The 12,233-nt window shown below is 37.0% G+C and overlaps 1 pseudogene; it reads left to right on the top strand.

The window, feature by feature from the left end:
• Positions 1-345: 345 nt before the first annotated feature.
• LOC120143870 lies at positions 346-11,223 on the top strand (annotated as a pseudogene).
• Positions 11,224-12,233: the final 1,010 nt, after the last annotated feature.

Here is a 12,233-nt window from a genome sequence, read left to right as displayed (position 1 = left end):
GACCTCTTTGGTCCACCTGGCGACCAACGTTTGAACTATAGTAAACACTTTATCTCAGCAATTAATTCTCCAATAACATTATCTAAAGAATTTTTTTTTCCACACCATTATGTGATGAATTTTGCAAGGATAATATGTATCCATAATTTTTCTATCGATAACTCTTACATACATTACAAATAAAGTTATTCAAATTTAATATCAATATTTTTTTTTGATAAGACCACTCTGTAATTCACGAAAATAAAATATGATTTTTGATAAAACTAATCTACAAGGTTAACCTCAAATCCTAAAATATGGCAATACACAGAGAAGTTAAGCCCAAAGTTACAAAATCTAAAACCCAAAAATAAGCCTCTCCATTCCCCGAGTTAAACATCGGAAGGAATTGAGGATATTCAAAAGAAGTTTGTTTGCTTGGATTTTAGTTTCCATATAATTCACGTTCCTCTCTTTCACTCCGAAAACAAGAAACCCAAACCCTAGATCGCTTTTATTTTGGCTTTTAATTATCCCATTCTTCACGTCATCTACAACACATGACTAAAGCCTAACAAGGACCCCGTTTTTTCAGATCTGATTAAACCAAACCAAAGCCAGTTCCCAGTTTTTCTTTTGTTTTGTCGGATCGGCTTAACTCCATATATATAAAGAGAAAGACCCAGTTTTTAATCTTTTTATATGAATTATACCTAGTTCTGAAGTTGGATTATTTTGAGTTTACGAATAATTTTGTTTGTGATTTTACGTGATCACGCTGGACTTTGCGAGATTTAAGCTAATTAGATCTGTTTTTGGGTATTTTTATTTATATATGTTGTTTTAGTAGTTTGAGTTGCTTTTTTGGGTTGGTTAGGGAGTGTGTGTTTTTGTCCTCAATGGCAGTGCCATCGGGAAATGTAGTTTTATCAGATAAAATACCGTTTCCTGCCCCTTCAGTCGCAGGAGCTGGCGGCGGCGGCGATGCAGGAGGAGGAGAGTTCAACCAGAAACATTATCAGAATTGTTTCCCCGATGAGCGTGATGGCTTTATCTATTGGTTGCGTGGTGAATTCGCGGCAGCCAATGCTATGATTGACGCCCTTTGTAATCATTTGCGTGAGGTTGGGGAAGCTGGGGAGTATGAATCCCTCATAGCCTGCATTCAACAACGGAGATGCCATTGGAGCCCCGTGCTTCATATGCAGCAGTTATTTTCCATTGCTGAGGTTTCCTATGCTCTTCAACAGGTGGCCTGGAGACTTAGGCAAAGGCACTACGATCACACGAAAGTTGGGGGAAAGGAATTTAGAAGGCCCAGGTTTGGCTTTAAGGGGAATAGGATCGAGGTTTCCAAAGAAGAACATAACTCTGGGGTGGATTGTGATGGGAATTCGACTGTTACTGCAGTTTCCGAGAGAAATGAGAAAGGGAGTGAGAAACAAGAGGAATTTAATTCATGTGTTGAGCTCGGGAAGGATGAGGATAAAGGTTCAGCTGTGACAGAGGATAGAAAAGGCTACAAATTGTTTCATGTTTATTGATTTAATATATTTCACTTTCATTCCAGTGAACATTGGCCTCTATAGTGAATGATACCTTCTATTCTATAGCTGTTAGGTTTGGTTGTTTGCTGTGATCGGACGATTGGAATTTGTTGTTCTAATGGATTTTGGGTTGGTGACTTTTTCTTGCTTTCCACGCTGAATAAGTTTTAGCTTCTATTTAAGCTTGTATTTGGTTATTCACTGTGAGGGGGTGATTGAATTTTGCACTTCTAAATGATTTGGGGTGTTGATATTGGTGGCTTATACATTGCAGTAAACAGAGAATTCGTGAGTGAATGATTCCTTCTATTCTGCAGCAGTTAAGATAGATTATTTGTTGTGACGGGATGAATGAAATTTGTATTTCTAAAGGATTTTTGGTTTTTATATTGTTTACCTGGGAACTATTTACTTGCTTATAACTCATGGAGTTGCCTTGTATGCTTCTTTCTTGGATCAGGCATATTATACTAAAAAGAAAGCCTCCTTTTGTTGTTTGGTAAAATAGTTACAGGGTTTGTAGGATTTTAAAGCAAGCTTTTTTATTTGGAATTTACTATCACACTATTTTCTGCTTTGACCTAAACATATATGTGCCTACCTATGGACAATTGAATAAATTTAACTGGAAAAATTGTTTGAAAGTGGTTTTCCCTATAATTGAAGGCTTATGGTTTTGCATCTGAGGCTGACATCATAGGAGTTGGGTGAAAAAGGAAAAATTAGAGGCATGCATTTGATTTCTTATTTTTGATCTTAAAGAAGAGAAATAATAGTGATCTTGTTACCATATTTGCTATTGGTTTTAAGTACAAATTTCAGAATGTACCTTGATTTGGTAAATAACTTCATGTTTCATATTCTGCAAAATATTTGTTTGAAATACTTGTATTTTCATAGGCTTCCGAATATGTACATAAATTTCAATAGAACTGTGTTTGGATGATTTCATGTCAGTGCATAAGGCAATCGTCCTGGTTTTAATGATAATTCCCAGGGATTGTTCATTCACACTTGACGAAGGTTCTTTGGATACATTTTCTAGGTTTTATTAGCTGTACCACGTTGGATGACAAATTCTTAATGTTTTTACAAGTTAACTGTACCCATCATTAATAGTAAAAATGTGTTGTTCTCGATGGTCTATCTTTTGGGCCTTACATTTGTATTTTTTTTGGCTTTGAACCCAGATACTGGTTCTAGACAACATGCTGATAGCAGCTTAAAAAGGCCAGAGAGTTCAAAGAAAACTATGCCTGGAAATACCAAACCTGGAAGTGAGGATGTAAATGGTGGATGCACATCAAACTACAAAGGTACATCATTAATAGTAAAAATGTGTTGTTCTTGATGGTCTATCTTTTGGGCCTTACATTTGTATTTCTTTTTTGGCTTTGAACCCAGATACTGGTTCCAGACAACATGCTGATAGCAGCTTAAAAAGGCCAGAGAGTTCAAAGAAAACTATGCCTGGAAATACCAAACCTGGAAGTGAGGATGTAAATGGTGGATGCGCATCAAACTACAAAGGTACATCCTCTTACTTTGCTGATGGGTTGCTTTTAACTTATGTTACATGGACTGCACTACAAGTTCTATTAGGAGTATGAATTTGAATGCCTGACTCTCCTTTCATCCGAAGTTTTGCGGTCATGAAGTCAGCTAATAAATGTCCCTAAAAACATATTGATTGTCTAATGGCTCACAAAAATGCTCTTGTCGTTTGGAATTATTGTATAATGCAATTTTATAATTATATTTTGGGCTTATAATCTAGTTGAATTTTTTGTCGCATTTTAAAGATAATGAGGCTTATGTCTTAGTTTCGTTTATAAATGAACTGGTTTATCTTTACACATGTGATTTGATCTCTTTGTTTTACTAAAAGAAACGCTATTAAAAGAGGCTAATATTCCTTTTATGTCAATTTCTGGGCCAGTTTGTATATTCAATTGTTTCAATTTGGTCCTATATATAACCTAGCAATCATCAATTGCTGTTTATGCTATTCAGTTTGTTCATTTGGTGTTTGGTTTGGTTCGCTTTCTTTGTTGCCCTCTCTGGATTACCAATGCCGTGTCAGACCCATATTTTGCATCTGAATCTCTGTCGTTTCAGCATGGGTTCTATCCTCTACAATGTTGAGTCCATGTGAAAGAGCTTTTAGCTCCTCGGAGGTTCTGAAAGTGCAAGATTCACTAGATTTTTTTGTTTTGTTCGTCCTTTTTCCCTTTTAGAATAAATACTTATCTGTTTTAGAATAAATACTTTCTTTCCAGTTTGCCTAGGAACGAAAGGAATAGACGGACGGGGTAGGGTGTTTAGTGGTTGCCCTTTGATTAAAGTCTTGCACTGAATGTTGAACTCAGTCAGTTAGATTTCTTAGAATAATTTCGTAGAGTTTAACATTTATTTTCTTTATGTTTTTTATATTTATATATTTATATTTATGATCTTTCAGAGCATGATTCACATCAAAATCAGAATGAAAAGCAGAATCTGGCCTTGCATCCAAAAACTTTTGTTGGTAACGAGATGTTTGATGGAAAGATGGTAATTCTTTGTAATTTTTATGATGATGTTTTGTGGAACTCCTGATAATCTGATAGATGGTTGCATCTTTCTTCCTCATTCTATTTAATACTTATGATGAACCTATTGTTTATTTTTAAGGTTAACGTGGTGGATGGGTTAAAATTGTATGAGAAACTGTTCGATGAGAAGGAAGCTTCAAACCTTGTCTCTTTGGTAAATGATTTGAGGGCCACTGGCAAGAGAGGACAATTTCAAGGCAACTTCTCTTAAACCTTCTCTTTTTGGGTCATTTTAGCATCTAGAGTTTCATTATTGGGTTGCTGATTCACTCCTGTAATCCTATTTTGGTTCTCTCCTATACACATCATTTGCCCACTGCTTTTCTTTGCTTTCAGCTGAATCGTATCAATGTTGATCAGTCAGTTAGATTTTATTAACTATTGTTTATAGTTTTCTCTATTATGCATCTCTTTCGGGTCAAGCTGGTACCTATAATGCATCAGCAGATCGTTCTGGGGATGGTTGACAGTGTTACTGTTTCTTTTATTATAAGTATTGTTAAATTTTATTGTAAATTCTCAGATTTTGTTATTTTACTTTAGCTGATTTCTGTATTACGAGGAATGGATGGTTTTGTGTAGGAAACAGACTGTAGAAAACAGACAAGTCTGTTATTTTAATTCTTGTGTACATTCAGTAGAACATATTACATATTTATATACAAATTATGCCTCTAAACTAGGAAACTCTAAGAAAGGAAACTAATCCTAGGAGATGTAATCCCTTGAAATAAGGGATTGAAAAAACAGAAAATAATTACATAATCTCTTAACTTAAGGGATTGACAACTCATTTCTATAATTCCTACACTCCCCCTCAAACTGGTGTATATATGTTGTATATACCCAGTTTGAATGACATCTCATCAAAAGTCACTCGTGGAAGGGCTTTGGTGAAGATATCTGCCAGCTGTTTCTTCGTCGGAATGTACTGCAGTTTTGCAACTCCATTGTTGACCTTCTCGTAAATAAAATGTCTGTCTATCTCAATGTGTTTCGTTCTATCATGCTGCACTGGATTTTTTGCTATACTCATAGCTGATTGACTGTCACTAAAAATCTCAAAATTCTTCTTGTCATCTAAGTCCAGTTCTGTGAGCAGTCTTTTAATCCACATTCCTTCACATATTCCGAGAGCCATTGCTCTAAACTCTGACTCAACACTACTTCGAGAGACAACAACTTGTTTCTTACTTCTCCAAGTCACCAAATTACCCCAAAGGTAGGTACAGTAGCCACTAACTGACCTTCTATCAGTTAATTCTCCTCCCCAGCTTGCATCTGTATAAACCTTCACTGTTCTGTCTTGATTTTTTCTAAATATAAGTCCAGCTCCTGGGGTAAATTTCAAGAACCTTAAAATTCTGTTAACAGCTTCCAAATGTTCTTCTCGAGGATCACTCATATGTTGGCTGACAATGCTCACTGAGTATGCAATATCAGGCCTGGTCAGTGACAGGTAGATTAACTTCCCAGCTAACCTTTGGTAGGATTCCTTATTTACTGGATTTCCAGTCCTCTCCTTGCAAAATTTCAAGCCTGGCTCCATTGGAGTTTCAACTGGTTTGCAGTCGATCCCAGTTTCTGCAAGAAGATCCAAAACATACTTACGCTGGTTTATGACCAGCCCTTCCTCGGACCTTGCAACTTCCATACCCAGGAAATACCTCATGCTCCCTAAATCCTTGGTTTCAAACTCCTTTGCAAGATTCATCTTTAGCTTTTCTATTTCTTCTATATCACTGCCAGTTATAATCATATCATCTACATAGACAATTAGGAGGGTTATCTTACCACTCGGTGTAATTTTTCTGAATAATGTGTGATCTGCTTGGCTTTGTTTGAAACCATTCTGTGTCATAGCCTTAGCAAATCGATCAAACCAAGCCCTGGGAGACTGTTTTAAGCCATATAAGGATTTATTGAGCTTGCACACAGTTTTCTTAGTGACTTTTCCTTCTAATCCGGGGGGACCTCCATGTATACCTCTTCTTCAAGGTTCCCATTCAGAAAAGCATTCTTTATGTCCAGCTGATGTAATTTCCAGTCCATGTTAACAGCTACTGATAACAATATTCTGATGGTATTCAATTTTGCAACCGGTGCAAAAGTCTCCTGGTAGTCGATGCCATAGGACTGAGAAAAACCTTTAGCAACCAGCCTTGCCTTGTATCTTTCCACACTCCCATTTGAATGATATTTGACTGTGAATATCGACCTGCATCCAACAGCTCTCTTCCCTTTTGGCAAATCTGTCAAACTCCATGTCTTATTCTTTTGCAATGCTTTTATCTCTTCTTCCACAGCCTTTTTCCACTCAGGAGATTGAAATGCTTCTGTCACATTTCTTGGGATTTTCACAGTGTTAATACTGGCAGTGAAGGCCCTGAAATTAGACTGTAATTTCCCATATGCAACATACTTATTTATGGGATGAGCAGTGCATTTTCTTACCCCCTTCCTAATAGCAATAGGAAAGTCATCAAGATCAACAGTAGTAGCCTCTTGGTAACCATCATTACCTTCTGTTTCAGCTGCAACAGGATCCGAATCTGGTTCTTGGCAAATGCTAGGCTGACTGATTTCTTCAGCAACATCTTTCCTTCTTCTTGAGTAAACACTGAGTTGTTTCGGTTGGGGAGTTATGGTTTCAGGGTCATTGTTAGGTGCATTTTTGGTAGTGGTGGAAGGTGTTTTGCACGGACTAGAGTGCTGAGATAAGGAGGAAGGTAATTCATCAGAGTTATTTAGGTTATTCCCATCACCCTCCCTAGGAACTGGGACAGTGTTAGCCGGCTTTGGAGAGACAGTAATAGGTAAGGAAAGGATAGGTTGTAAAGAAATATCGGTTTGAAAAGGTTGAAATTCCTTGTAACTAATAGGCTGTAAAGAAATATCGGTTTGAACAGGCTGAAATTCCTTGTAACTCTCCCCCTGAATTTCTGTTCCTGAAAAATAAGGTTGGTTTTCAAAAAATGTAACATCAAAGGAGACATAGGTCTTTTTTGTGGAAGGTGAGTAACACTTGTAACCCTTCTGACTCGAAGAATAGCCCAAGAACACACACTTTATGGACCTAGGATCTAATTTCCCTCTGTTGTGGATATGAACAAAGGCTGTACACCCAAACACCCGAGGAGAAAGACTTGAGTTTAAATGTTTAAAATGGGGATACAGCTGAAACAGAACCTTAGTAGGAATTTTGAAATCTAAGGTCTTGCTTGGCATTCTATTGATGAGGTAAGTGGCTGTAAGAAGAGCTTCCCCCCAAAGATACTTAGGAGTATTAGCAGCAAACATAAGAGACCTAGTAATCTCTAGAAGATGTCTATTTTTCCTTTCTGCTATCCCGTTTTGTTGAGGCGTGTTGACACAAGAAGTAAGGTGAACAATGCCTTTTTCCTTAAAGAAATACCCAAGGGTTTTATTCAAATACTCACTCCCATTGTCACTCCTTAGAATTTTGATTTTTGTGTCAAATTGGGTTTCAACTTTTTGATAAAAACTTTTAAAGAGAGACTCAACCTCAGATTTTTCTCTCATTAAGAAACCCATGTTGTCCTAGAGTAATCATCTATAAAAGACACAAACCACTTATACCCAGAAATACTTTTGACAGGAGAAGGGCCCCAAATGTCACTATGGATGATGGAAAAAGGTGTTGTTGGTTCAAATTTGGCTGGAATATATGGTTTTCTGGTGTGTTTGGCCATTTGACAAATTTCACAGGAAAACAAAGACGTATCTTTATTAATGAATAAGTTCGGTAACATTTTGGAAAGATATAAAAAATTAGGATGACCTAATCTAGAGTGCCATAACATAATTTTATTGGTATTGAGATCAGAAGATAAAATTGGTTTCCTAAGAGCACTAGATAAGGCATGATTATGAGATGCTTTACCTCCAAGGGTGTACAATCCTTTGCCCAGCCTAGCACTGCCAATCACCCTCTTCGAGCCCTGTGCCTGAAAAATGCAACCACCAGTACCAAACACAACATTACAACCAAAATCTTTAATTAATTTGCTGACTGACAACAGATTGCATGCAAGTCTAGGAACATAGAGGACATTATGAAGTAGTAGATTTTTGTTTAATGTAACAGAACCACTCCCTTTGACTGTAGTGAGAGAACCATCTGCTATTTTGATAGAAGCTGGTAAGCTGCTTTCACTATAAGATATCAATATTTCCTGTCATATGATCTGATGCACCCGAGTCTATTATCCATTGTACCGAGGAAGCATATGGATTATTTCCATCAGTAGTAGTATAAGTCACATTTGTAGGCTTGGCTGTCATACTGCTCAAAATCTGCTGCAGTTCCTCTATTTGTTTCTTGCTAAAACTGCTTGAGGAATCATCTTGAGAGGCAATATGAGGCTCCTTTTGAAACCTGGATCGTGTGTGCTGCCAATCGGCTGGTTTTCCGTGCAGCTTCCAACATTGATCTATCATATGGCTTGGCTTCTTAAAATGTTCACACCAAAGGCGATTTTTCCTCAGTTGCTTTGAAAATTTGAAAACTGAAATCTGAAAATCAGATTGAGAGGGGCTGGTCTGGGAAGTGATTTCGGATGCTGAGGGATCCGGATTAGCCATGAAAAAAAATAGAGTTGAATAGGAATTGATTTAAAGAGAAGCGGAAATCGGATTGATCGCTCTAATAACCTAATACCATGTAGTAAACAAACTGTAGAAAATAGACAAGTCTGTTATTTTTATTCTTGTGTACATTCAGTAGAACATATTACATATTTATATACAAATTATGCCTCTAAACTAGGAAACTCTAAGAAAGAAAACTAATCCTAGGAGATGTAATCCCTTGAAATAAGGGATTGAAAAAACAGAAAATAATTACATAATCTCTTAACTTAAGGGATTGACAACTCATTTCTATAATTCCTACATTTTGCTCATGCTTAAAGTCTGGTAGTGTATTTTCTAGGATGCTTATATTCGTAAAAATAGTATCCTTGCTTTCAAATATCAGTAATACCTGAATCGTTTCCGTGACAATTTATGAGAAGCAGGTCAGACATACGTGGCTTCTAGAAAACCCATGAAGGGGCATGGCGGAGAGATGATTCAATTGGGCCTTCCAATTGCTGATGCACCTCTAGATGATGAAACGACCTCCTGGACTTGCAAAGGCATGTTTCATGCCTTCTCCTTGATTCCTCTCCCAACCCACTCAACTCATAAATGCGGTTTTATTTTTAGTTTTTCAAGGAAAATATTTTAATCTCTTTCTACGTTGATTGACATTTAGTAGATCGGAGAATAGAAGCCATTCCTTCCTTGCTGCAAGATGCTATTGAACGTTTGGTTGACTTGCAAGTTATTACTTCAAAGCCAGACTCTTGCATCATTGAGGTTGGTAAAAGATGGTGCTGCTGGTTGTTTTGTATACAATGTGCTAATCTTTGAGCCAAATGTCACGGTCTTTCTCTTCCAGGGGGATCATTCACCGCCTTGTATGTGTCCACCTTGGTTCGAAACCCGACTTTCATGTTGTTCTTGACTGAGTGCGACATTACTTTTGGAAGGGTTATTGGAATCAATCATCCGGGGGACTTCAAAGGCTCTCTAAACCTTTCTCTTGCTCCTGGGTAAATGTTTTACTGTGCTCTGAAAATGGTGATTGTTTAGAATTGAATGATATCCATCTTTGATTCTTTTCTGCGTTACTTCAGAAAATTTAGCTATTAAGTTTGTCCTAAAATGGTAATAATGCGTTGGGTAAATGTTTTACTGTGCTCTGAAGTTGAGTTGTTCAACTCTTCATAAGTATCCGTACTGGACACACATTCAGACATGAGTATGGGCATAAGATCCTGTAAAGATCCTTTAAAGACAAATACATTGAAAAACCTTCTAAAATTTGAACTTATTTGTGTTAGACAAATACCTATATCTGACACACTCACTCAAGTCCGAGTATCATAGGATTGCCTTCTTTTGTAGCACTTATTTGTTGAGTTCAATTGGATTGTCTTCACGTTTCATACTACTGCTTGTGAATTTCATAACTTCGGTGCAGATCGCTCCTCATGATGGAAGGAAAGTCACTTGATTTCGCCAAACATGCACTTCCTTCTGTCCGAAAGCAGCGCGTGCTTGTTGCATTTACCAATTATCAACCGAAGAAATCCATGGCTGACAACCAGAGACCTCCTTCACCTTCAGTTTGTCAGTCTTCACAATGGGGTACACCATCTAGTCGATCGCCCAACCATTTTCGCCATTCCTCCAGCCCCAAGCATTATGCAGCAATGCCAACAACTGGTGTACTGCCAATGACAGGAATTCAGCCACAAATTCCTCCGCCAAATGTTGTCCAACCATTATTTGTGCCTGCACCAGTTACCCCTGCTATTCCATTTCCTGCTCCAGTTCCCATCCCGCCTGGTTCGACTGGGTGGTCTGCTGCTGCTGCTCAAAGGCACTTTCCACCTCATCTATTCATTCCTGGAACCGGAGTTTTCCTACCTCCACCTGGCTCGCATTCTCCGCCTCAACAGTTGTCGGTTATTGCTACCGAGCTCAACGTTCCACTGGAGACAACTTACCCTCCTGGAAACAATAATGGTTCGGGGAAACCCATTAATCATGCAACTTCACCCAGAGAAAAGGAGGATAGAAAATCTTCAAATCAAGACTGCAATGGAAGCTTAATGAAACCAGCAATGGAAGGGCTGTGATGAAGGAAGAACACCAATGTAATGACAACAGTGTTGAGCAAACCTGCTGCCGCAGTTGAGAGACAGAGACAGAGAGATGGGTTTCTTGAAGGAAAGGTGGTAGGCTGCAAACTGCAATGAGTTAAGCAAATGTAAAGATCGGCAACTTCGGAAACATTTTTTGACATTTCATACCAGCAAGGGAGGAAAGAACTTCTCAGTTCTCTCTGTAATCCTTCTATGTTATTTTTATTGGTTTTCTTTCGTCATTTTATCACCTGAACTCTTAAGAGTTGTTGGGAAACTCTATTTCTTAATTTTGTTCTTAGTATCTAGTTCACAGGGTCTCTCATCCAGATTTGTGTTTTGTAGGGTGTGTAATTTTGGATATCAGATATTATTTGATCTGAAACTTCGGATAAAAAAATCAGATATTTGAATATTTGAATTGGATATTCAAATATCTGAATCTAAAAATAAAACTTTATTTAATAAAAAAAATCAAATTTAATTACCTCTACTATTATATTTATATATTAAAATATTTAAGAATGGGGTCAAACCTGGTGGAGAAAGAAAATGATATACATTAAACATAGGAACGGTGCAACCTAGTGCTGAAAATAATGACAGCATAACTGAATCGTTAGCATTGATTGAAAATAAACAAATAAAAAAATTAAAATTTTATCCGAAAAGATAATACGTGCACGAAAACATTCTTTAGAAAATTATTTATCTTTGGAAAAATAACAATAAACGCGGTAAAGTAATAATTGTTGAAAAAAATTATTATTTTTTTTATTTCAGTTTCTTTAGAAAACATTTTGCAGGAAAAATTCTTACGGATTTTGTCCAAAAAGATAATATGCACATGGTACGTATCGAAAACACGTAATTTTCACGACCACGAATTGAATCAAACCGAGTTATACCAATCGACGGCGATGCGCATGTGCAAGGGAGTTATCTTGCCACATTAAATATGAGAAGGAAAGGATAGTCATTTAAATACTTTCCCAAAGGTATATCCCTTCCCAATGTGAGATATGTCTTTTAGATTTCAATAGCATTACTAACATTCTCTTATTAATGCGTAAGAAATATCTTTTTCTTTAAATAATTTAAAAACATGTGAAGAGCAATAGTGAGATTAGTCGTTTAAACACTAGTGGACGTACCTTGAACTAGTGCATAGTGACAATGAGTAATTCTTTTCTTAACTAAGTGAACAACTTTTGAACTTGTTAAGATAGGGGTAAACTTATGACACTTGACTAACTCATTTATCCATCAATGTTCGCGATAAATCAATAATATATATATGTAGCCCACCTATCCTTAGGATTCTAATAAGTGTACTTGAAATATGTTCCAATGGTTTTATTGAAAGTGACTAATCCTTTTTACTTATGTAGCTT

This window comes from Hibiscus syriacus, unplaced genomic scaffold, assembly GCF_006381635.1.
Source record: "Hibiscus syriacus cultivar Baekdansim isolate YM2019G1 unplaced genomic scaffold, ASM638163v2 tig00110864_pilon, whole genome shotgun sequence".
In the NCBI taxonomy this organism is placed as follows: Eukaryota; Viridiplantae; Streptophyta; class Magnoliopsida; order Malvales; family Malvaceae; genus Hibiscus; species Hibiscus syriacus.
This window is presented reverse-complemented; position numbering and strand designations above follow the sequence as displayed.